The 25539-nt window shown below is 42.9% G+C and overlaps 1 long non-coding RNA gene across 4 annotated transcripts; it reads left to right on the top strand.

Annotated features, from left to right (window-relative positions):
- Window positions 1–4301: 4301 nt before the first annotated feature.
- On the top strand, window positions 4302–24818 carry LOC119143476. Of its 4 annotated transcripts, XR_005102722.1 has the most exons (7): window positions 4302–4537; window positions 4847–4920; window positions 9581–9823; window positions 16241–16433; window positions 19196–21521; window positions 22232–22299; window positions 24186–24818. It is a non-coding gene; the product is annotated as an uncharacterized LOC119143476 (long non-coding RNA). The 4 variants fall into 4 exon arrangements; XR_005102719.1 differs by having other exon boundaries at window positions 4302–4920; XR_005102721.1 differs by having other exon boundaries at window positions 4302–4920; window positions 21422–21521; window positions 24186–24817.
- Window positions 24819–25539: the final 721 nt, after the last annotated feature.

Raw genomic sequence — 25539 nt, 5'->3', positions numbered from 1 at the left:
CAAAAGCACAAGTCCCTGACACCACCTACCCCGTGCTTGCTTTTCCTTGTCTGGGCAGGCAGCCTGGCTATTTCTAGAAAATGCAAGCAACATCAAGGACCAAGGGATTTGGGCCAAGCGTGAGGTCAAAGCCGACATGAGAGAGTAATTAGATTATCCGCTTCTGAAATCAGTGGCTATTAAGCATATGCAGCCCAGACATCATGGTGATTGGCACGTAGCAGTGTTGATGCTGAGGGCTTGTTAGCTGAACCAGCAGGTCTTTGCTCCCAATACAGGTGATATTTGGGAAGAGTAGATGATCTGCCTTCAGCATCTCCCCCCGCCGTGGCCGTTAGGGGTTGCAGGGCAGCTGGAGTTGTCCTCTGGGATGGGTTTGGACCATGGGTCACAGTGCGGTGCTTTCTGTGTTAGGAGAGGGCTTATCACTGCAGAAGCATTTAGATTGTTTTAATTTGATAAAAGCTTAATCAAATTGGTATTTTAAGTGGTTTTGTTTTTATGGCCCTAGCTGTCGTGGAAACAAGGACAACTAAGAAAGAATAAACAAGATAAAAGAAAAAAGAGGTAAAATAACTGTTTTGATCAGTAACTTAAGGAATGCTGCTCCTTGGGTCTAGTGTGGGGTTGATCTGCAACTGAACTGCACACATGTTGCTGACCGGCAGAGCTGTCCCACACTGAGCGACCTGGTCAGGCTTAAATACGCTCAGTCCAGAGACATGAACTTTGTGTTGAAGTCCTTTCTTGTATTAAAATAAAGTATGACTTTTGTTATCATACCTCTTTTTCCTTGCTCTTAGTAAGTAAGCACTTACGCTGGCCTATGAACGTGCATGGCACTTCACCGACCGGAGCAATTGCTTCCCTGCAGTGATCGCTCAGTAGAGAGTGGGGGCAAGGGCTCCCTGTGGCAGGATTGCACAGCACGAAAGGCAGCTGGCTTTGGAGGTGCAAGTGCATAGCCCTTCTGCACTGTGTTGATTTTCCACTCTCTAGCTATTTAGCTATTATGAAACAGGGCTGGGTGGTTATTTTTGTAATTATTTACTGAAAGCAGCTAACGATATTTATGAATTTGAGCTCAATTTTGCAAAACTTTCTACTGGGAAAAAAAGCAATATATTGTAAAAACAGTTTTAAAATGTCTTTTTTTTTTTTTTTTCTATTTGGAAGAAAAAAGAAGTGGTTTTGGTTTTCTAATCCTAGAAAAATATCTTTGTTTTAGTTTACCCAGAATACCTTCTCTCCTGTGTTTTCCAGTTCATTGGCCAAATACAAAAACCAGGTTCTTTCATCCTTTTCCATGGAGACAAAGAGAGTGTCTGTTCTGTCTGTCTGTCATTTTATCTAAGGAATTTCCTTTGCATTTATTCAAACTGATTGTTGTCTTTCCTCTATCTGAAGGTTTACAGTATTCTTTATCGTGAAAAAATCACCATGCTACAAAATAATATTTATGTCTCTACAGCGACATTATTTAAAACATCATCTAGAGAAATCATCCTCAAGAAATCAAAACCGTTTGTCTATAAAGAGTGCATGTGTTTGGTGCAATCAAGGAGACATAAATAAGGGTTGCAAAGTGTCATCTCTATGGTGACAGCATTAAGGCCCTCATTCAGCATGTTTCAGAAATTTGGAGGTGTTAACACTGGCAGAAGCACTACGAGTTAAGAATTACCACTCTACAATATATTTGAAAGCATTATTCTAACAATTCTGGTGTCTTAAACACACTTGGTTAGAATATCTCAACAGTGTATCTACGGTGTAAAGGAGAGAAAATATAAGCACTATATTTTAGCTTAAAATTGGTTAAAGATCATATGATGAACAACGAGCTAAAAGCTTTATTTCTTTAATAAATTGTTCTAAAAGCTTTTTATTTCATCTTCACTAAGCAGCTTAAACTGTTTTTATTTCCATCTCTGTTGAGAGCAAGATCTGCAGATCAGAAATGAGAGTGGTGAAATTATTTGTTGATGCTTGGATATTTAAAGAAAGACTTGGAATCCATGTCCGCTATTGATTTTACATGAAGAAAATGGTTCAGATCCATTTGAGTACTAGAAAGAGCCCATTTAGAAGCACAAAGTAGACCATAAAATCTATATGCTATAAAAAAGAAACCCCATTGCATACTGAGAGTTCATTTTATATCGCAGAGTTCATTTATGAACACATAGCTGATAATGGATAAAACCCCTGTTGTATTATGCTAAATCTAACCGCCCTTTGCCACACAGCAGACCAGGGGGTGAGGCAGGAGGACCTCTGGTCACCTGTGCGCAGCTCGGCTTTTGCTGGCCTGTCTCATGGCCAGAGCTGTCGAATGCGTCAGGCTGTGATAGCGCATGTTACACAGCAGCTGCTTCTGTAATTGAGAGAGACTTAACATCCCCCTTGTCTGTTACAGACCCTTTGTGGGTGCACAGCAGCACCTCTGGGATGTACCTACTCACATTGGACAAGTCTTTCCTAAACAACTACTGCTTCCTGAGAACACACAGCTCTGCACAAATGTACCAAAGCATCCCTTGGTACGGCACGTGAACACTTTTTTGTTAAGATGAGAGAGGATTCAGGTACACATAATTGAATTCAGAAAAGCAGTATTGCAAACCTAGTGTATTGGTATAACACACATACAACATATACATGGAGGTTATGCACCTGTGTAATATATACACACACCCTTATTCATGTTTTCGCAAGTTCAGGCTCACACCAGATTTGTTTCAGCAGGAAATATTTTGTAAGTAATGGCAGGAGATGTTAGTCAATACAATAGTTCTTTCCAGGACCATATGCCTGTTCAGACTTTGTGGAGAAATGATCAACGAAGATTCAGAGTTTGGCCTGGAAAGGTGGTGCACAGCAGGAACGCAAAAAGGTTGTCCTCAGGGATCAAAGGAGGCTTGCAGAGTGTCTGAATGCTGCCGACTTTTATCTCCCTGTATCACATTAATTCACAAAGGATCAGCCCCTAGAAACTAAAGATTTGTCAGTTTTGTCCCAGATATATTCCTTTCAGATAGATCTGTTACAGTTAGGCTTCTTATTGCCAATGGCTAGTTAGCTCAGATAAGTAGCTCCATCCCCTTACTACGCTTCCACCTGCAGCTACTTTCATACTGTGGTACTGAAGATACTCCTTTGCTTGTGAATAGCTGTGAGCAGGGGAAAGCAAACGGGGAGAGGTCCTTCTCCTTGCCCAGGTGGGAGGGTCAAATAGGAAAGTCTATCCCCCTGTCTTGCTCTTCTTCCCCTGGGGAGGGGCGGATAGTCTGTTTTGTGTCTGGGAAGAGAACACCAGATCCCCATGAGGACCAAAAAGGGCAGCTGTTCAGGGATGAGAACCTGGTTTTTTCTACTTGAGGGAGCTCCCAGTCAGCTACAGATCCAAGGTTGCCCCTACAACTTTTCTTCAAAGGGCCTCAAGAAGCACAGAAGACCCCTTAAGCTCAAAAGCTGGTTTCACATGAGCAGATAAATACTAAGTCAAGGCAAATTTTGTAACTGCAGAAAACTCGGACTGAAACCAGGCTCTGAAAGGTCTGTACCCACACCTGACCCTGGTCCTCTCTTGCAGGCTCTCTCCTGCTCAAATAACCTTTCACCAGCTTCCTGGGTCATGTTAAATGCTACACACTGTCCTTTGGCTCCCCACAATTATTTTTCTTTCCTTCACTTCAGGAGCTGTGCATTTGCTATTCCCAGCAATTTTCTAATCCCAGTTATGCCACAGCTTTCCAGTTCCCAAGATTTCTCATTTCTACTTGCTTTTTCTAGCTGTCTCTGTCCTTGGGAATCTTCCTTCCCACAAAGCAGGCTCATTTGCTCCCAGGAGGCACCGATTTCCCTTCCCCTCACTGTGTTCACTTAATGAGTTGTGTCTATTTCCAACATGGTGTATAACAGATAAAAACCATGAATAGCTTACATACTTTCTCTCTTTTTGGTGTTTTAGGAAGGGTGTATTTGGAGGGATACACGGCATTCAGTGTAGACACACTGCAGCACAATGTAAGAGCACCTTAACTATTGAAAACGCTTGTTTTAGGAAAAAAACATAGTAGTATTTTTTCATACAGCCCTAAAAAAAATCGAATTCCTAGCCTATTTTGGGCTTCTAAAACTACTATGCAATAAACATAGCAAGTTAAATATACCCATATCATCACATGTGAACTTGCATGGGTGTGTATGATAAAAAAGGTGATGTATACCACATCTACATATATAAATACGAATTGTTTCAGGAATCAAGCTGTAGATCTTTTTCTTATAACCTAACGCAAATACAAATTCAACTGTAACTAGATGTGTGAACAAGAGGGTCGAAATGAGGACCTAGAACAAGTGGAAAGAGGAACAAATTCAGGTGTCTGAAGCTTTTTGCTACTTCTGCACCCCACGCCCTGCACGAGACCGAACAACATCTGCGAGCACACGCACCCGGTGGGATTCTGGGCACGCAGGGGTTGCCAGCCCGATGGTTTGGGTCTCTCTGCAGCATTTGGGAATCGGCCAGGTGAGACCACTTGATGGCTTATGTCGGGTTAGACCTTACTCCCTCACACAGCTCCTCCCGCATCTCTGCCAGCTCTAGTCATGTGGGAGGATCACCCCACAGCCACTCAGCCCCTAAAAGCAGCTGTTGTGTTATATTAAGTAGGATGCTTTAGTCAGGTTATTTTTCAGGCAGCTTCATCCACCCGGAAGCCGGACTTCAGGCAAACTGTTACAAAAACTTTCTTGAAGCTTCTGTAAGCCTGGGCTGATGTTTTGCTTAGCATAGATTTTAATCTAACAGCTCTGTTCTCTCTTGTTCCTTCTTTAGGTCATGATTCATCTCAGCCCTAATGATAATTCAGCATGAAACTGCAAAGCAGAGCGCGGCTTTCTGCAACTCAGGTAATTTCATATATGAAGTATTCCTCACCTTACTCTGCTCTCCCCTCTGGAGATGTTCCCTGGTGGAATGGCTGAGCTCCCTCACACCCCGTCCAGTCCCACCAGGGTGGTGAGGCCTGTGAGGCGATACGTATGGAGGACAGTACATAACCACAGGCAGTTAGCACTGCTGGCACCCTCTGTTGCTGGAGATGTCGCTCCTACGGAGGGGGTATGTTCAGGCTTCATTGTTCTGAAATGATGCACAGCATCTGGCCTTATAGACGGAAAAGACAGAAAAACTCATTTAAATTTTTTGCTACTAACCTATTTCAGTGTGCTTTATTTTCTTTTATCTTTCTTACAATGCAACAATTTTATATAGCTGTTCCACTTTGCAAGAACATTGTACTTGTTATACCTTTTGTTAGAGCGTGTCTCCTGGAGTGGGGGTCACGTATGGGTTTTTTCACAGAAACATTCCTTTTTCCTGCTCCGAAAATCTGGCTATTGAAGAAGTGGCATGACACGAAACAAAATTAGCCTCCTTCTTCTGGTAAAAGGCAACTTTCTGTTATTTTTGATGGAGTGCTTACCTGTTAAAATGGTGCTTTCAGTTTTATTTATATAAACGTGTTCAGGAAATGAATATGTGTTAGCCGAAGATAATATTTAAAGTGGCTTTGGTTTACTAAATTAAGTCAATATAGGTTTTCTAATCCAGAATTAAAGTGGCTTTAATTCATTTTAATTGATTTCAATGTCAAGTTAAAATATCATTGAAGGAAAGTTACTTCAGATAACAAAGCCCAGTGAGTCTGAGAGACTTTTCAGGTCAATCAGAGATGCGTCTACATGGAATTTTAGTGCAGATTTACAAAAGGGTCTGAATTTATGGAATGAGATGCAGTTCCAGCTGACCAGGTGTGCCTCCAGAAGGTACTGCACCAGAACAGGGAAGCGGAGCCATACTCCTGATGTCCCAAGGTCCACTGAGCCTTCAGGTGGGACATCTGGCTGGAAAGCCTCACAGCTCCCACCAGCCCGAGCACCTGAGCTCCCTTTGGCTGCAGTGCAGGATGCTGGAGGGTGGACAGGCACAGAGCTGCCCTCACTGTTCCACTCTTGCTGAGGCTGCCCAGTGACCACCACACCACCGTGTCACAGCCAGTAAAATACAGGCAGTGGTGCTCTTTGCAAGGAGCCCTGTGCTCTTACAGTCTGTATGGATTAAATATAAATAAGTAAATCAAGTATTTAGAAAACTGCTCTAGCAACACAGAGAGCTAGAAACCTGAGGGCTCATGATTGCAAGCAGTGTCTCTCCTCTGTGCAGACAGGGCAAGTGTCTTGCGGGAGCTCATAAGTCACCAAAGTCTCTGTAGCATCAATTTACAGATTGAAATTAGTATTGATATTTTTATTGCCAAAACTGAAGGTTGTTAGAGTTTGGCAGCATATGATGGCAGATTCTGCCTTAATGGTTATTACAAAGCACTTGGATAATAGCTTCAAAAAAGACACCCCAAATTTAGTATGACTAAGTTGTTAAGATCACGATTGCCTGAGAGGGATAGTATTGTTAACCATTTCCATCATCACCTTTGTAACTGGGACTTTATAATGATTCAGCCATCGAATATCATTTAGCCAGTCAAACCTCACACAGGTTTTCAGCTGAGGACCTGTTGTCCGTGTTTATGAAAAAAATGTAAAGCTCGCAAAATATTTCATCATTACAGTGGAAGACAGGTCTTTCTTTGAGCATCAGCCAGAGTTCCTTCTGCACCAGGCTCAGCCCTAAAGCTTTGTCACACGGAGATGATAGTGTGGGTTCAGGCCTCTGGAAAAGCCACAAGCCATGTTTTTAGTTAAAAGGACAAACCATTAGAAGCGTGCTGACAAAGTCTCCTACTGGAGCAGCAGCTGATGATGCCAGACGACTTCATTGCTGGTATAGATTTAAATTAATTCCCTGCTGGTCTACTGATATTTATGCTATTGCTTTAGCTAGTAGAGCTGTATTGATCCAGACTGAGGGGGAAGGGGGGGGGGGGGGGGCGGGGAGAAATCATCTCCAAACTATCATAGTTACCAGAAAATAAAAACAGAAACACAAAACAGGAGGGTGAGTTTTCACATGGAGCAGCTCTTGAAAATGGGTGAAGCAAAACAGAACAGAAAGGAACTCTTTTTGTGAACTACTTGGGGAGTTATTCCAGAATAGTTTCTATAATTAAATATTAATCCAACTGAATTTTCAAGTGTAGATAATGCTTGACTCCTATTCCTAGGAAAAGGATTAATTTCCAAGTCAATGTCTTCTCAGGATCCGTATTAACTGAAAATAAATCACTATGTGCAGAAACAATTGAAACAGAGATCACTCCAGCTCAAAGTCAGGTTAGCCTCTCAGTAAAGTCTGATGATTTTGTTTTGACCATGTTGCATTAACAGGGAAGGGCACCTTTTAAAACTGGATTCAGTCCTGTTCAGCATGGGGAAAAATTTTTAGTGTGGGTAGTCCATGCAGTGCTTCCTTTAACATCATATCTGCATTTCCAGCATCCTGGAATCAGCAGCTGAGCTCTGAGGAGCAGGTACTAACCGAGCCTGCTTCTCTGAGCTAATAGCTGATGCACAGTGTGGTTCCAAGGCATCTGCATGATGGGGTCCTGCTAATTTATAACATTTTTCACTGTTAATTAAAGGTGATGGGGAAATTTTCCTAAGATTGTTTCACTAATCCAGTTTACAGCACAGCCACAAAACAGTTGCATCAGCACAAGTGCAAAGGCAATGGACTGTGCCATAGGTGCAAAAATAAAAAGCAGGAACCTCTTAAATCAACTTTGCTGACACAGAAAATATAGCTTGGAACTATGTCCTGATTTTTCCATGGGGTTTATTATTTTTCAATTCCATAGTCTGAACTCTCATGTAACTGTGCATTCCCCTTTACAGAGAAGAATCTCCACTAATTATGTGTTATTGTTCTGTCTGGACTTCAGAAGAAACAATGTATATGAATAATCTGTAGGAATTGAGTTGTAATTTAATAGGAAGCAAAGCAGTCTCTCAGTGCTTCCCACTGTGTGATTAACATTCTGTAAGGAACGCCTTCATGTTTGCCATACAGAAACAAAGTTTAGACTTTCCTTCTTCCCTGTAGAATAAGGGAAAGGGTAAACAAAGAAAATCAATTATAAATGTTCCATTAATAAGAATGAAGATGGAATATATCTGTCACGGGGAAAAACCCTGGCTTGATTCCCGAGGGACTGCCTCTCAACAGTTTGGCTTAGCAAAGGCGTTTGAGCAGCTATTCTTGGTCAGATAAAGAGAGGCGCTGCTGGCAGCAAACACTCTGTGGAGACTTGAGATCTCTGCAGTATGCTCCCTGGCTGGGTCCAGATGCACTGATTCTCTAGGCACGAAAGCCCTATTTATTTCATCAGGTTTTTGGAGAAAGCTGTGGGCATATTCCCAGAATGATGAACATGGGATGAGATGATGGTAGAAATGACAATTATTTGAATAACGCTGAGAATGGTTTTCCTTTTGTTTCACTGTCATTGCTGAAATATTAATTACAAGCTAGGGCATTACATATTATTTATACTAATGTAAATAAATAACCACATAAATCCTAGCAGTCTTATTCCCCAGCAAGCACATATGCTAGTAGGGCATATTTAAAAGAACAGAACCAAATAATTGCTAAATACAGAACCACTGCTTGAATTTACAACACCCTTTAGGGAATTAGTGTCCTCCCACTCCCTCAACAACAACAGAAATAGTTCATCCTACTGGCCAGACTAACTTCCAGACGACAGAATGTGACCAGCTGAAGCTGGTAGTTAGGATTACTACTCGTGGTGGCTATGGTTAAGCATATTTTGTGTAAGGTTTCAGAGAATCAAGGCCAAAATTGGCCTTGTCACCCTGTGATGAACACCTTTAACCTGGCTTAAACCCCTACAAACATATAGCAAATACCATGAGCTGTGCTTGGTATTGCTCTGATTAACTTTTTTTTCAAATTAATTCCATGTGTGGGCTTTCTTTTTCTAGAGTTCCTGGTTCCAGTTAAACTGGAAAGTCCCAATCACTTTCCAGTATGAAATGGCCACAGCTGGTGTTATCTAGGAATAGCTATTTCATGAGGACTTAATGAAAAGCATAAGCAGACCCAGGACGTATGTTTACAACAGAACCTATTAATTTCCACACAAGCTGAAGGTACTCAGTGGTTTGCAGGAGTGAGCTGCTCAGAAAACAGAGCCCCAGGGCCAGGGATTCGAAATCAGTGATAAGAAGGGTTTCTATTCTGTTTTAAAACTGATAAGTCAAGCCAGACCGAGTGCTAAATATTAATTTGTGAATGAGAAATGGAGAAATAATGAAAAGCTTAAGCTCTGTTACAGACGATAATTTCAAACATTACTTCAAATGCAAATATGTCTCTCCAGCTTATTTTTCTTCCATTATTTTCTTTAAAAAGTGGAGGCAGATTTTCAACATCATAAACTGCTTTCCATTTTTCTTCCATTAATGTATCTCCCCTTGAAAAGCACCAAGCGGCAGTCGGTACACAGAGGTAAGTACTCATCAGGGACAAGTAGGCATCAAGAGTTCCTGCATCTCACTACTGGATTTTGCCTTTTTCTGCCTTTAGGGAAAAGGTACCTCAGATATCTCAACCTTCTGGGTACACCCATGCAAATGGCAATCACAACGTTCACCTGCTTGGTGTAGGAACCCACCCTCTAAGAACCACCCTGATGACCCTCTAACACGGACCACCAGCGCTGGGTGGGACGTCAGGTGTCAGCTCTTGGCAGTGCCACCAGCTTCAGCCCCTCTGTGGACCTGCCCGGGGCTGCCCGTGGCACTGAAGCAGCTGCTTCTCGACTGCACGGTAAAATGTTTGTGGTTTTTCCTGGTTATTTTTAACACAGATCAGTTCACTGATCTTATTTTCCATGTGGCCTCGGGGGTGGCCTGGGGAGAAATGGTGGTGCTAAAACAAACGGTGTGAGATGGGAACAAGTGGCTGAAGGTCAAAACTGCTCCCGCCATGGGCCAGGAGGGCTGCGCCCGGAGCAGCGCTCTCACCCGACACAGGGATGTCAGTGCCTTTGGGTCCCTGGAGCATCTGCGTGTGGACCGGGGGCTCCGGCAATGAGCAGATGAAGGCTGGTGCAGAGGGACAGGCTGAGACTTTCAGTCTAACCCGCCCGGAGGCTCTGTAATTACAAACAGCCCATCAGTTGTGGCACTTGCGTAGAGTGTGGAAATTCAGACTCTTGTATGGTCATGGTCCTTCTTCAGCACTTTCCTTCTTTACATATACGTTATGAAGGCAGAGGCAGTGAGGCCCTTAGACACATGAAGTGTCATTTTGATACTGCAGTTAGATATCTTCAAAAGGTAAAATGTATCACCTGTGCATACTCCCAAGTAGTATTTAACTCTGCTTTTATTTGCTTAGCTTTTTCTTTTAAATTTGATTAAGAGCCTGAGGCTGGAAGACACTAGAAGAAATCAAAGCAAGCTTTACCCTCCTGTCACCTGCTATATAGTCATTCAAGCAGTTAATCCAGATCCTCTATGAGAATAACTGAAATGATATAGTGAAGAAGTCTTGCTTGGTCAGGTTTATCATTCACTTTATCATCTTTGCTTCCTTGAGAAGATGGTTTCTGAGTCTATATGAGAAGGTCAAACCCCTTTTGACCTTAAGGTTGCCAGCTGATTCAGGAGATCAGCAGAAATTCTAGGACACAGCTGTGGAGGTATGTGAGTGCACTATTTTTTAAAAAATTGGATTGTGACGAGAAAGTTATATATTTCTTGACATCAGAACCAAGAAGCTTACAGATACTATGAATAAACAGATCTCATTTTATTTTTAAGGATTTTTTTAAGGTATTTTTTAAAAATAATTAATCTTCCAATCTATAAACCACTAGAAATGGAACAGTAATCTTAGCCTATCTGGAATATTAAGAACTTGAAACATAGATGCTTGGCTCTTTATTTTAAGAGTCATAGAATGAGTATGAATAATATGCTAATTGTGAACCAATCTGCTAACATGGACACCTGCAACAACACACTTGCTCCATTACATGCAACAAAGTCTATAAATAAGCAGGTGAATTATACTTTCCTCTTTACAAGATATCAGTGTCACTAATAGCAAGCTGTGCATTCTCGATTAGTGATTATGTTGCTGTGATTAAGTTACTTCTGGTGCTTTAAAAATAACCTTGGCTATTCCTCTTGTCTCAGAATTGCCTGGCAGAAATCATTCACAGGAGCAATGCCTGTGTCACACAATATCTTTGCAATGCTACTGGATTAAGGACAGTCAGCGAGAAGAGTCCAAAGCACTTTCCAAGATTAGTTTCTCAGGAAAAGTGCTTTTGCCAGAAAACCTACGCTCCTAAGAGAGCGTAATCCACCATCTACTGAGAGTAACAACAATCTTACCGTGATATTAGATAAAAAGCAGGGTAGAAAAGCTCCTTGGACAGCATGCAGCACAGTAGTTGGATTGAAATGGGTTTATCCAACTTGGCATTTTTTCAAAAAATTGCTCTATTTTTTTAATAGTATTAACAACGCTGCAGAAGAGTTGAGTAGGTAAACTGACAGGCTGGTTTTGTCACTGGGTGCTATTTATACAATTTACACCATGCAGTTTTACCACTGTGTGCTCCTTCTGACAAGGAGTGGGGATGCTATTGTGTTGGCTCATAGCGGAACAGGCAACTCAACGTGACCTCCAGATACTACGCCAGTGAATATGTCTGTGCTGCAGCCATATCTTGAATATTGAGTGCTGTTCTGGTTCCACGTTCTTGCCAATCTCATGAAATGATCTGCTAAAACGGGAAAAGGTACTGAAAGAGGTTGATGTGGATGTGCTTATCAACCTGTGCCATCCTGTTAATCTTAACAGCCAAATACTAGCAGTAATCTGGAATTAAAGACAATGTATTTGACTTCATTTTTTCAGGAAGTCTATATAAATTTTCTGTTCTCCCCCTCTCTCTCTTGAATGACTGAAGAGGCCGTAGGAGAGAGCTGTTAAATAATGACCATTCTGAAGAAGATGAATAAGGAGCAGTTGCAACATTTCATAAGCAAAACCCTAGAATTAAATTGCTAGAAATAGATTTAAAACATCAAAGGAAACACTTTTTCATGCAGTTCATAGCTAAATTGAGTCACCTTTTGCCGCAAAGAAGTTGCAGGGCAGAAACCGTGAATGAGATTTAAGAGCAATTCTGGCAAGGATATTAGATGATAGGGATTCTTAACCTGACCTCAAACTGCAGTTTTTATGTTCCTGTGGCTTGTACATAGTAGTAGTTTCTGCTATTAGGGTATGACTTGAAGAGCACATACTCGTATATTCGGTGCTATGGAATACATATACCGTATTGTAACACAATTTATACCATCCAGATATTGTTTCTAGTATCCTGGCATTTAAGGAAGAAATAGAATATCGAAGTATACTTCTCCTTCAATTATTAGAAGATACGAGTGCACTGAAATGTATCAGTCTTTAAATCTGTACTATTAAAAATGTCATTAGTATGAATCTATATACAGACCATCACTATAATTTACAAGCAGGCCTCCAGACAGATGCAGATTCATTTAATAAAGTTACATATTTTTAGTCCATCAGGTTTATTCTGGATTCGGCTCTTTTATACTGGTGCATTTGAAATTCAAATGGAGCTGTGGCAGGATAGCATCTCTGTAACTGCTGTTCAGCAGGAGATGGCCTTGCCGGTGGCAGCAGGAGGCTTCTTCACTCAGCCCCTGGACCAGGAGCCTGTTCTCTCCTTGAAGGCCACCAGGGCTTTTTCTTCAATATGCAGGTGTGGGGCAACCTCTTAAGTAATGAATGAGAACTGCTGAGCAGGGCACAAGAGCTTCCAAATTGAGAAATATCAGGTTTGTGTTGCTGTCCCTGTGCACTTACCACACAATAAATAATCCCTTGTGCTTGAAAAATACTCAGATACTTGATATGAAAAACTTAAACAACAAAAGTAGGGGGGGCTTTTTATTTAGGCATCAAAGTGTCCAAAGAAACAAACCTGATGGTATTATTTAACATACTTTTTTTTTGCTGCTACTTAATCTTTCTTATCTGTGCTGCTTGTACTTCAGCTCCCGGCCGTGCTAGGCAAGGGTTCGCTGGCCAAGCGGGGGCAGGGCAGGTAGGCAGCAATGCCCTTCCTCATCCCCATGGAGCCTGCAGCCCTGCTCCACGATGAGGCACCATCCCTGCAGCTGTGCGAGGGGCTCCAAGCCTCTGGCACCATCACCCACCCAAGGGTGTCCCGGGGCTCCGTGGTGGGGGGAGAGCATGGTGGGGGCTCTCCTTGCCTGGGAAGGGCCCAGCCCCTGCTGACCCTGGGCTCCTGTGCCTGCCGCCGCAGTGGTGGCCTTTCCCCACCATGGGTGCTGAGGACTGACGCGTTGTGACACACTGTCCCCTTGGCCTGGAGAGTGTCCCTGGTGCTGGGCTGCCCCGGTCCCCGCTCCGGCGGGGGGGCAGCCCCCTGGGGTGCTCGGAGAGGCACACGCTGGTGTCCAGGGGTGCAGTAATCTGCTGGAGGCTGCCCACTGGCAAGTAGGGTGATGTGCCTGTAGGGAGCTGGAGGTGCAGAGACCCTGACTGTTGGGGTGTCAGCTGCCATTTGCTGCTTCAAGGGGTCTTTAGCCAAAAAGGTGGCTCCTGGGCAGCTCTTCAGTGTCCTCCACTCCATGGAAGTGATCTAAGTGACAACTTGCAGGCCTTTCTCTAGAGCTAACTTTTTCTTTGGTTCACCCAGTAATTTTGTTGTGATTTTTTGAAATTATTTTTATTTTTATTTTTTATGCTGGTGAAAGGTACAGAGTAAGAGAGCCCCAGACCAAAGTCTGGCTGGCGTGTCTATCAGAGCTGCCTTGATTTCTGCCGATCCTCCAGCTGCTGGTTCCATCTGTTGTCTCCTGCTTTTTCTTTCGCTTGCAAACACCTTAGGGCACAAGCCACTTCTGTGTGTGAATCCAAAGGGACCAGTATGGTGCAATATAAATCCTCAGCGCTTCAGCAATACAGACGGTATTAAAAATGCACAGCAAGAGCAGTATATTTCCAAGCACATCTGAAACAGACTTCTAATCAATGAATAATCAAGGATAGCGCAGTGTTCATTAACACTCTAGTTAAACATACGTGGCAGCCCTGATTTGTGCACTGAACCTTTTTTTATCGTCGCTTTAATAGTTTTCTTTTTCCCAACCATCCCTAAAGGGCAGTATCTGAGTGTGTGATTGGCAGTGCTTGTCTGTGCATGCTTGCTGGCAAATGCTGATCTTCTGAGTAAGAGCTGAGCTGGTGGACACTGGCTCTGAATCACCAAGGGTTACTTGTTCAACAACATTTTGCTCCCAGCTCCTCCTCTTTACCCTTCAGCTGCTCCTCCCATCATGACTTGTGCCCATCTCTCCTCCTGTTCCCAGTCTGCTCTCCCATGCTCACTCCTCCTTCCTTTACTTTCCCAACAGCCGCTCCCCCAAGCTTTTCAGCTGGATTGTTTTGTGCTCTGTCACGCCAGGGTGGGAGCGCGCCCAGCCCCTGCTGGGCATCTCCAGGGCCTGGGGACAGCCGCCTGCTGTCATCTGCAATGGTCAGATGCAATGGCCATCTGCAGCGCTGTGCGGCTGGGAGGCAGCATGAGCAAACAGGGGCAGAGGCTGGCTTCGTCCTCAAGTCCTCACCTTCGTGGAAAAGTGTAGCCATTTAAAATACCAGTGTAGTTGAAGATGTGACGTACTTACACAAGCGGTGCTACGCTTGTTACGTGTGCTTATATAGGTATTGATTTTCATACAGGAAGGGGGATAACCTTTATTTTTCTTGTCTGTCTTTATGCTATGCAAACTTCTTCCACAACTGATAGTACATGTCTAACGATGGAAGCAGAAGACCAGCCTTCTCATTGGTATGGTTATATTTTGTACCGAAAAAGCCTAGTAAGTCACAGAGAGATAAAAGATGGGAAAACGTGACTGCTGTGTCATTGGACTATGGGTTAAATCATATGACTTCCAAATTTTCAGCAGCAACAAGACATGTAATGTCATTCAAAAGGCACTTCCAGTTGTGAGCAGCCACATGGTGGCCATCAGGGCTTCCTCAGCCCTCGCAAACGAGCTGCCTTGCTGGAGGGGTCTGTTCCTGAGGCGGAGGGAGATACCAGGCAATACTGCAGCTGTGGCACGTTCCGCTTTTTCTGCCTGCTTAGACTTGGTAGTTTGTTTTATTTTAAAACAGAGTTTCTCAAGGAACAACTGTGGTATCTGGGTGCAGCAGTCTGTGAATACAGGAGTGTATGAACTTGCTGCCAAGGTTTTTGCTGGAAGGCTGGGGAAAAAAACACCTGATGTTTTGTTTTACTGGGATTTACTGGTAGCAGTGTTAATGGTGCTGTTGATTTGATAAGAGGGTCATTGCAGATGGTCTGAAGATGGTAGGCCATGCTAAAGACTTTACCCTTAATATGCGATTTCTGTGCTTCCCCAGGTTTGACTCTGAGGGTTGTGCTTTGTCTGTTACTATGTAATGTGGTTTTGTTTGGGGGTTGGGGTTTTTTTTGCTATGCGAATGAATGTATTTGTCGGTACTTATGGCAGGTCTGAATTTGGTTAAAAAAAACCTGGAGGTCTCAGGAAAGCTACTATTTTATTGGAGTATTTATTGGCTTTGTCGACATCAGAATGACTTCTCTCGCGCTCAAGTTAAGGTAGTGACACTGTGAAATGGATTCAAAATTAACAGCCAAATGAACGCCGGTACTAATCTTTGCATGCTGCAGATCTCTAACACCACTCTTCCCAGTTGCCAGTCCCCCTGCTGCAGGTTGCCAGCCCTGCAGTGACAGATGGGGTGCCACATACCCCCACCTGGTGAGTAGTGTTTCTTCAGTCCACACTGTGGCATCTCGGTTTCAGCTGCAGATTTTGGCTTAGGCTGCCAGGCTGGGCTGGGACAGCTGAGGCATGGACACATGCTCTTCTGCCATCCCTGGGTGGAGTGGGGGAGGTCAGGAAATCAAATTCTGGGATTAGTAACACGATATACCACAGCGGGAAAGTGCATCAGGGCTCATCTACTGGATCCTGAACACTTCTGAGAGCATATTCAAAGTCTTTTGCTTTGGTGTGGGCTTTTGGTGTGGTTTTTGTTTGGGTTTTTGGGGTTTTTTTTTGGTTGGTTGGGATTTTATTTTATTTTATTTTATTTTATATTTTATTTCAGTGGACCGAGCTCCTCTGTGAATTACAGTCCAGTGAACTGTGGTAGAGCTGGCCTGTTCTCCCTGGGCTCGTGGAGCAAACTGCAGGAAGATATTAGGAAGAGTATCAGAACTCTGAAGTAGATGACCTGCAGCCACATTAATTATTGATTGTGTTAGAAGTCGATGAGTTGTGCTAAATTAATCTGTGCCAAGGTAATGTGAATTAAAAGCCGCTTAAATATTTAATTCTGGACTCTTTCTGTTTGGCAGAAATTTGAATGAAAGGCTACACGTGAGTCATGACTTTTCAGTAAAGACAAGCTATCAGAACAAAAGTAATATCTAGATGTAAATCACGATTTATTAGAGGAGAAACCTCTCGCATGTAAACATTTTAATGGAGGACTGGAAAGCTTTCCAGACGAAATTCTCTAAATGCAGGGTGATAGATGGAGATTTTCTTGTTATTAGTTCAATTCCTGCGTATTTTACTTTAATTAAACCTTGCTGCATTTGAGGTAGTGCATGAGGCACTGTGGGGAGAGAGAGCCTGGAAGCCTGTAGGAAGCAAAGGAGGACTCTTGGCTGAGTCTCCATATGTTTGCTGCAGCAATGCACCACTGTACAGCTGGAGCACAGCTTGAGTGAAATGAATCTGTAGATGACTGGTGAGAGGAAATAAGGGGGCTAGATCTGACATTGGAGATATATATATGTGTGTGCGTATATATATCAGGCAAAAGAATTTGCTTATGGTTCTGCATGGGGGGCTTGTATTACTAGGGGAGGACTCAGGGAGCCAGAGCCCTGCATGTCAGCAGCACCAGTTAAAGTGCCTTTGACAGTGAGATAAGTCCTGTTGAATAAAAAGGTTAGCATCACTCCATCTGAAGAAGGGCCACTTGGATCTCCTCAGCATGCTGAGATTGTGCTGCATTGCCCCACAAATTTTTTTTAAGGACTTTGTGGTATCATTAATACAGTTTTGAAGGTTGACACGCATTCTTGATTGGTTTAGGTGCCGCAGCTCCAAATAAATCCTTCCCTGGCTTCTCCCAGCTTCTCTACAGAGAAACATCCTTAATGTAAAGCAGGCCTGGTCCTGAAGTAGAAATGCATTTTATTTCAGCATTGTCGTGCATACAGGCTAGAGTTATCTTTAATGAGAAGAGAAGGCTCCTGCCCACTGCAGTTTCTTCCTTCCCTTTTGTCTCACTTCATTCCTCCATGTACCAGAGAGTGCTTTGGCAGCCGAGGGTATTTGTCTTGTTTTTTCTCACCCTTCACAAAGGCTGTCCTCTGCTTAACATGCACATTTTTTCCTTCAGAGCCATTTTCCTCCGTAGGCTCGCTGAGCTGGCCAGCTGCCAAACAGTAGGGTGAGCTGCATGAAAAAGCCTTGATCATTGACAGGCTGTCTTACAATTTCTTTCTTGTATTCAAGATGCAGATGGATGTTATTAGAAAGGTTTTTCCTTTGAGTGTGCGTGGCTTGTCCGCATGCCCGAGATTAGTGCTCAGTACTCATATAATGCTTTTCATCCTCAAAGGGGCTTTACAAGCACCAGGCCGCAGAACGCCCCTGCGAGGTAGGTGCACACGTTTTGTTATGTGCTTTACAACAAGGAGGGACACATGTTTGTGACTTGTTCAAAGATGTATCACACAGCAAGCATTATAAAGGAAGGAAATCTTTACACTTTCCTAATGTTCCTCTTTGATGTTTTCCTGTCTAAAAAAATCTTAAGATTTCACCATGGCAACGTGTTTTTCCATACGAAAGAAGCGATTAGTGACATCAAAAATTAAAATGTATCTCAGGTTATGGTAGTACTAGATAAATATGCAGCATTTCTAAAATTTATGAGGCCAAATTTCCTACTGCACTAAGCTTCAATTAATACAGCAGAACAGGAGCCTAAGGGGATCATCAGAGACCCAAGTCTGATAGAAGATTTGGAGCGCTTGCCTCAAACCATACTTCAAAACAGAGGGAAATGATTTTAAGAGGAGTGATGAAAAATGCCTGTCTTCTCAGTTGAAAGGACAGTGCAGGATTCCCCCCCCATACACCCCTTTAACTGCACGATTATAATTAAGACAGCTACAGTAACAGCAACAGCCTCAGTATGAGCTGCCTTCTCCTGAAAGCTCTTGTAATATTGCATCTCATCTTAGTGAGGGGGCTGAAATAAGCCATGGCTGTGAAAGACATCTTTCTTTATAATTACGTATTCTCCCTGAGCTTTCACTGGCATGGCTGCGTTGGCATGCTTCACCTTGCACAGGCAAGCCAAGGAAAGTTTCAAGTGGCAACCAGCATACATAATCCGGCTAGGGCCAAGCTCGTGTGAGATGTGGTTTCTCAACTAGGTTGGCAAGCCCTTGAAGGGTGTCTAATAATTGGCGTTAAGGGTCTTCGTAGCCTTGCTGAGCCTCGAGACCTGCACAGGTAGCTGGAGGATATCAGCTTGGAAAACAGTAGCCACCTTGGCCCCGTAAGGAGCAGGCAGGAGCGCCGGGATGGTGAGGCACTCGTCCTGAGCAAGCCGGCGGGGGCTGGCTGGCTGGGGGGGGGGCGGTAAGCACACAGATTCACTTGGTAGACATACACCCACTTTATGCTTTTTGGGTAAATAGATTGAGAATAGCCATCTAGCTCAAGTCATGAGGAGGGGCAAGCTAGATAGGCTAACGCAAGTGTTTATTTTAATTCTGTTCCATCTTCCCTATTTTGACTAAGCTTTGTTTCCTTTAAGATTATTTTTTTTCACTGAGTAGATAAACACATAAACAGTAAAAAAAGGTGCTCTGCAGCATCTCAGGAAAGATATTGGGAATTAGTTACTGAACTCTCTGGTGGAGCGGAGAGGACCGCATGCCCACGCTGCATACCGTAAGGGTAAAGGAGTGGAATGGTATAAACTAGTTGTGCTTTTTTTAACTCCAAAAAGGGGTCCTTACTTGTTTTCCAGAATAATTCTACATTTGGATCTTATCTCCTTCTTACTACTCTGGGAAAGGTATCTGGCCCCACAAATTACTCTGGAGAAAAGGGAAATGTAAGTTCTTTTCTGGTTTTCTGACCACTCTACGGTGTTTCAAATGAACTTAGGTAAATGTTGGACAGATATAGTCTTGAAAATTATTTTGTGGGAAATTACAGTTGGAACAAGCTACCACATTTTTATGGAGTCCACATCCACAGCCTTGAATGTCAGCTACCCTATTTCACTTTATGATCTTGTAAGTGAGTACATATAGGCCAATTAGGCATTTTCAGTTGCCTTCAAAAGGGTTGCATTTAATCTTAAATATCTGGGGCAAAGAGATACTCTACCAGGGCTATGAAGTACCTGCGTGGGTTTTATGACAAAATGTACATATGCTGATTGCAAAACCATGAGATGTTTAATATCTCAGAGCTATGTAATGATTTGGATATGTTCAGTACTTTTAGTCCTCTTTAAAAACGACAAAACCAAAGATTTGAAAACACTGCGGAATGGGTTCAGTCCACTGGTGGACCAGGATTTTTTTTCAGATTCCCTTGCATCTTATCCACCTACAAATCCTTTTCTTATTTCCCGCAAGACTATCCTTGGAACTGTCAGGTTTGAAGCTCCCACAAAGTGAAGTGCAACTTGACTCCCACGTGCACAGATCTTTGGAGATCTAACCACAGCAGGAAAATATTTCCCCTAGCCTCAGTGTCTGTCTCCAAGTTCAAATTAACTGAATACCCATACTATTATTGCTGGGTTCGAAAAAACATGATATTTTTGCTTGGAAGGGCCCTCTTTGCAATGTGAAGATGCGCTGATGTGTGTTTTTAATCAAATGTATTTACATTACCCAGGAGTATCAACCCAGTATCTGGCTCAGAGATTTACACGTGCGGCGAGTGGGACCCTCACCGCAAGTGTATTGGTGATGAGCGTGGGTTAAGAATTACAGGTGCTTCAGATAAAACTTCAGAAAGTCTGTCTGGATATAACAAAATATCCATGCAAATATTTAACTTTGGGAGCATTGGTTTTATTTTTGGAACGCAAGGGACCAAGACAAATTAATTAAAAATGAAATGTTCTCTTGTGCTTCAAGTCCTCTCCTCCACAGCACAAGGAATCTAACTTCATACCTGAGCGCAACGGTAATGCGAAGGCTGGAGGCAAAGCTGTTAGCTGTTCACATCGATGGAATGAAGCTACACAGCTCGCTTCCACCTGAGAGAAGAGCCATTGTAAAGATGTGTGCGTGGCTAACAAGACACAGATGTCGCCACTGGCTGAACAGGGGAAGATTGTTCTGTGGCCGGTCACGCACCCTTCCCCAGGAGCCAGCTAGGCCCGCCTGAGACAGGTCTGTCTTCCTGGGGTTCCGACAGTGCACCCCCAGAAAGCCAGAGACTAAGAGGGGCGCATCGATCCTGTGCTGCAACACTGCGAGATCTCCCTGGGACCCTGGTGGGGATCAGGGACATGGAGTGGGTCCTTAGCTCTTTCAAACTGGCAGGATTTTGTTGATCTCATTAAAATACATGGATTTAAATCAGGTGAGGACCTGGACTGCAGCACAACAGTAGAGTGAAGCAGAAGTGAGCCACCCTAGCTCTTCTGCTGCTGCAGAATCTGCTTCCTCACGTGGGTGCTGATTACACACAAACAAGAGCACATGGATGCCAAGCCCCACTCTCCAGATGATTTGTGGGAGGATTCTTCTGAAGCATTTCAAATCCCAGGGACTAAATACACAGAGCTGTCTCCATTCCGGCTAGCTTGAGCTGAAAGAAAATAAACAAAAATTTAGATAACAGGAGTATGCTTATTGTGGCAGTGTACAGGGCTCTCATCGTGCCAGTCAGATGCCAGCATATGTCAGCAGCCTTTTAAGTTGCTAATCGCACAGAAAAGGGAAAATTCCTAGCAGCGAGCTTCATCCTGACAAAATTTTCAAGAGTTCATGTTTTTCAAAAATGTACATCTTCCAAAGTGTCACTTGATTTCCCAAAACCCACTAATCGCAACTACCCCTTTAGGTACAATTGCTTCCTATGTTTCAGTTTCTCTTCCTGACTTAGAAGACATGTTTACAAGATACACTTGGTCGGCTACAGATGTTCATTGGCAACTTCCCTGTGCTAGTTGCTCTGCTAAGCACAGTAACAATGAAAGAGGTAATTTTTTTATTTTTTATTTTAGGTTTGCTCTGGAAATGAAAAGTGAAGCAGACAGCAGGTCTCCATGTTTCCCCAGCAGTGGCACAGCGGCAACAGTGGATGTTCTCTGCACAAATCAGCTGGTACGGCAGTAGGAAGACGGCGTTTATCACAGCTACCTGCAGAATGGTTAAGGAATACTTGAAGTAGCTACTTCCTAAATGAAACAAATGGGGAAATTAACACAAAAAACTGAGGGAAAGTGATAATTTATTGCTGTCTTTCTTAAATATAGATCCAGGTAACACAAGGAACACGCTGTATAGAATTCCATCCCACAGTCAGTGACTGCCTACCTGTGCAGGCCACTTATTTTTGTCTGTTTCTTCACGTCTCTGTTTTTGTATTCCTCAAGGATTCCTTGCTCCAACTTAATTTAATGCTTAAACTTATCATTGTGTATTTGTACAGAAGCTGAAGGTCCCAGTGGAAATAGGGATTTCTTTGTATTAAGTTCTTTACATAAAGAAGGGAACGGAAAGTCTTAATTTTCACTACTGTCATTACGGGTGATGGTAGAGTCTGTGTGAAACAAACTTGGTCATAACCATGTTTTGAACACAAACTATTTTTTTTTCTATGATCTGTCTAATAAGACTATTCTTGGACGGTGGATGCAGGGAGGAGCTCTGCACACACAAAGTTGGGCATATTGTCGTGAAAATGTCCAGAATGATCAGGACGATTCCATGATAAGCTTAGGTCACCTTGGTAACTTACCTCATGTCAATCTGTCTGCAATATGCTTCCTTTGTATAAGGTAAAACTAGTTTTTAATGCTGTTTTATTCCAGGTACTGGATGGTTTCTTCCTGGAAAAATAAATGGAACATAAACTGATGGAGTGTGGTATCACTGATTTGTAAGTAACAAAAATATTAACTTTTTTAGCATTTACTGAACTTAAAGTTGATTCTATCCATTTAAATTGGTACCTAGTACTTGTCACATTGTGATATAGGTGTGAATATGCTTTGCCAGGATATGTATGCACAGCACAGAAACATTCACTGAAGTTCACACCCACACATCCCCATATGCTTTGAGCAGATCTAGATGGTGACTGAAGGATGAAGAAGCCTGAACCGCATAAACAGCGTACACAATGACTATTAATTTCACAGCAAGGGAATAATTTATAAAGGTTGTTAGGAAGCAATGTAAATGCAAATGCTCTTCTAATAAGCACCGGCAGTATCATGTTGGAAGGTATTTGTGATGCGGTATAGCACGTTAAAGCGAGCGGGGAAGAGCGCGGGTGAATTCTGCGGAAGATGGTGACAAGAGTGAAGAGGTGGCAGCTGACGGGAATGTGGCATCTGGGGACTCGGTCCAAGGAACAGTTCTAGCACAGGCTGCCTTAGCGCTGCAGTGAGTAGTGCTTGGTGGCTGAGCGAGGGCAGGCAATATCTGGAATAATCAATCAATAATTTGTTATGAAAAAACGCTGCCAACTGTAAACTTAATTTGTAGAATAACGCCCTGCAGTAATGCCAAAAGTTATGAATACATTCAGATTTCTTGAAACAGTTAGTACAGACTGAAGCCAAACACTTCAATCGTCTATAATAAAGCTGACTTTTAGAAAAACAGGTTTCTGATGGTAGACAGCGAAAACTGGGCAATCACTACGGAATCCTAATACTGAAAATAGCACATTTGGAGTGAAAGGTCTTAATACAAAGTTAACAAATTTTTCTCTTATAAATATTTCATATCTTTGTGTAGGAATGAAATTCCTGCCTCCTTTGTGTTTCATTTTCCTTGCAGAGCTTTACATGTTTTATTTATCATTCTGCATGATCTATTAGATAACTTTATCATCCTAATGTTTTCTGAAAAGCAGTATCGTGGATATTAATGATCATCTGGCTATCTGTCGTTAATATATATGAGTTAAATTCTTTTAAAGACTTGGCCAGCTTTAAATAAACACTAATCCTCTCTAGATTTACTTCTAGACAATTTCCTCTTTTCGTTCTTGGGCACAATCATGTAATGTTTGGGTTGTAGAAACTTCAAAAGATTATTTTAAACAACTTGATTACAGTAATATTAGAAAGAGTAAGTTTGTAGTTTCTTTTAGGGAATATATTGGTTTGAAAACAGAATACTGCAATGTAAGTTTACGCTTTAATTTGTTCAGTAATGAAAACTATAAAAGGTAGTGAATAAGAGTGAAATATTTTTTTTCTTATTTGGGGTGCTATTTACTGAAATATAGTTTTAGAAATACGTGTGACACCGAATATATTTTCCACAAAACTGTGTTATAGCACACTGTCAACAGTTGAAATCACTCCTATGTGGATCCTGCCTGTATTAGATTGTGGATGACTCTTTGCAAAGGAGTAGAGTGCATTTTTTAACCTATATGTCGTTCAGAGAGTGTCACCTTGGTTTTGGTCCATTGGATACCTTTGCCGCTGTGTGGCAGGTGCCACTCAAGAACCACCGCAGGGCACCGCTCCTTGCTGGCAGCTTGTCCTGGGCACCCCAGCACCAAAGCACAGACTTTCTTGCCATGTGCTTTGCGCCACCCCACTGAAACAACCTCTTTCACTACACATCCTGATGATGACAAAAAGATGCTATTTGACTGTTTCTATGTCTGTGGTTAATTTTCTGTTTAAAAAACCTCACAATGCTGTTAGTGTTGTTAGTGACAGCACTTTGCAGTGCTTTCCTTATGTCTCAGAACATTTTACCTAAGAAGCTGAGCCAATAGTTTTGTGCCTCTTTTCACAGAAGGAGAAGCTGGAGCAGATGATGATGAAGCGAGGTCCTGAGCACCCCTTTCCCAGTGGAGGTACCAGGACAGGAGACTCACAATCATCTTGCATCATCACTTCCACCCCTGAGGGATTAGGGGCACGCCTGTATCATGGTTACAAGCATGAATGAAGCTTGCGCAGACGTATCTGGGCTTACTTCAGAAGCACAGGCTTGGCCTTCAAGAGTTCCTGCTCATGTGTTCAGTGTTCATACAGTATGTAGTACAACAGCATCCATCACTATGTCTCCCAGGTGCTGCTGCAATACAGATGTCAGCCACCTTTCCTTTTGCCTGGGCACCTTTATCAGTGCCGCTGAAGGGAAGGAACACTGTGTGGGCTGTAAATTCCTCGCCAAAGACCATGTAAATACTTGGACAGTTAGTTCATGCTGGTCCCTGAGCTGCCGCTGTGAAGTATTAAACTAACTAGTTAAAGATGGTTTGCATGCATTTGCAGCTACAGCGGAAGTCGAATGATAAATATTCCCAACCTACTTGCAAATAGTGGCAAATTCTGAATAAATGTATGAAATGCAGTACTCACAAATTCTTCTCTTTTTCCTTTAAGAACAACAACAAAAAAAGAGACAAATTTTGCTTTATGGCACAGGTCAGTTTCTCTTTTATAACCTTTTGAATTTTGTACTGCCTTACACGTACAATAGGACTGTAAATCTACAGTAAACATTCAAGGATTATTTTAGCACAGTCTGTGTGAAGTTGCTGACACCTTTCTATCCTACCCTCCAGTGCAGGGGCACCGAGTGGTGGTTATATACTGTGCCTTACTGTGCCTGTATGTCAGTGATCGCTGGTTAACAAATAGCCACCTAACTATAGGATGTTGTGCAAAAACCTAACAAACAAAATCCCCAAAGAAACAAACAAACCCACATGCCCTTCATCATGCTGTAAAAGACGATAACAACTGGAATTGCAAATAGTAATGATCCCATCCGTGTAAAAACCCCCAAAGGAGAGAGAGAGCATTCTTGGAAACGCTGCCATCTCAAAAGACAGAGCACAGGGGCTGATCTTGTTCAGAGGAGAGTCTCCCCTCGGTAGTGGCCTTACTTGTACTTGGAATCATTCATCTTGGACTTAAAATCCAATAAAATTGGCTTCTGCCCAGCCCGACGGGGATGGCTGTGGTTCTCAAGGTCAGCTCTGGGGTGGGTCAGCAGGCCGATCCCTCCGTTCCCCTTTGCCGCCCACCTCCCCAAATGGCTGTGAGCAGCTTTGTGTGGCTGCGGAGGAGGAGGACGTGCCCAGGCAGAGCCGGGAAGGAGCCGGCCAGTTCTGGGGGCTGAAGCTCAGCGACTTGAA

Source organism: Falco rusticolus, chromosome 1, assembly GCF_015220075.1.
Source record: "Falco rusticolus isolate bFalRus1 chromosome 1, bFalRus1.pri, whole genome shotgun sequence".
Lineage (NCBI taxonomy): Eukaryota > Metazoa > Chordata > Aves > Falconiformes > Falconidae > Falco > Falco rusticolus.
The sequence above is the reverse complement of the archived record's forward strand: the minus strand, read 5'-3'. Positions and strand labels throughout refer to the sequence as shown.